Genomic DNA, 1,567 nt, shown 5'->3' with positions numbered 1-1,567 from the left:
AGGGAGATAAGGGGAAGAGAGAGAGAGAAGGAGAGGAGGAGGGAGGGATAGATAATTAGATTGGAGAAAGAGAGTGTATGTTTTGGGGGTGATATAGAGAGACAAAGGGAGATATATATATTGATGGAAGGTGAAGAGAGAGAAAAAGGGAGAGATGGAGAGAGGGAGGGAGGGATAACAAGATTGATAAATATGGAGTGAGAGAGTCTATGTGTTTGGGGGGCTAAGATAGAGAGACAAAGAAGGAGATATGGAGGGAGATATAGATATAGATGGAGGGGGAGAGAGGGAAGAATATTTCTTGCACTAGATGCGTTGATTTCAGTGTAGATGGTGATTTCTAATCCTATTTGATTGCTTTCACTAGATGCATTGATTTTAGTGTAGATGGTGTTTTCTAATGATATTTTATTGCTTGCACTAGATGCATTAATGTGAATCTAGATGATCTCTAATCAAGATGATTTCAGTGTAAGCATAAAACATTATTGACACTGTACAATGATTTTTGTGTTATAGTAATTGAGCTTATTAATATTGGAGGGCAAGAGAGACAAGGTATGGTGTTTACTACAACAACTCAAGCTAAATATTTAAATGGTTTACAATTTCAACTATCCTTTCCATATAATCTATATGAAAATATGACAAAACTAACAAGGGTGACAATAAGAAACTAGCCTGAAACCAGCCTTGGCCGCACATGACTGAAACTATGCTAGATTTATCTTAACTCTGGATCTATCAAGCACTAAGAGGGATCAAATCTCTCGAGGTGCAAACCTTTCTTCAAGTTTTTCACTTAAGAAAGAGGTTTACACCTCGAGATATTTGATCCCTCTCGGTGCTTGATAGATCCAGAGTGTTGGCGGGAAAAACTTCCTTAAGGTAAGGGTTGACAACCTCAACAAATCGAAGGCAGACTATAAACAATAAGACTACATTCAAGCAAGAAAACTATGTAAACTACTAAAGTTGCGTTTGAGAGAAGTACACGTAGGTCCTACTTTTGATGTCGATCCCGTAGGGTCCAAAACCTCTGCTTCCTCCAAAGTTATCAGACTTGCAACACAATTCAAAGAAGCATATACATAGCAAGTAGTTCAAAGTGCATGCATAATAAACATGTTACATCATCAAACATAAACATATTAATCATGATATATTATACATGCATCATAAAAACATGAGATCATAACTTATCAGGAATAGGGAAAAGCTTCTTTATTGATATAGGCAAATAGCAGTGGAAGAATACAACCTGATCCGACCACTGCACCAACGAAACCTTCCTTTGGATATTTCGAGCCCAAGCCTCAAAGATCACTTCTCAAGCATGTCCGAAAGGATGTCATATAATGGAAGGTGACATCTCTGCAGGGAAACAACGGTTTCCTATGACTAGGAGTGCAGGAGGCACGAGGAAAATTAGACTTGATCTAGGGAAAAGAGAACTATAATGTCAATATTCTATCTCCTTCTATGATTTTGGCCTTCTCATGAGGTGTATAAACACCACTAGAAATCAGTCGATTCAATTACGCCATGGGATCCTGTAGGTGGGCTT

Source organism: Pinus tabuliformis, chromosome 8 (assembly GCF_031772625.1).
Source record: "Pinus tabuliformis cultivar Carrire ecotype Pingquan chromosome 8, CPIR1, whole genome shotgun sequence".
Taxonomy (NCBI): domain Eukaryota; kingdom Viridiplantae; phylum Streptophyta; class Pinopsida; order Pinales; family Pinaceae; genus Pinus; species Pinus tabuliformis.
The sequence above is the reverse complement of the archived record's forward strand: the minus strand, read 5'-3'. Positions refer to the sequence as shown.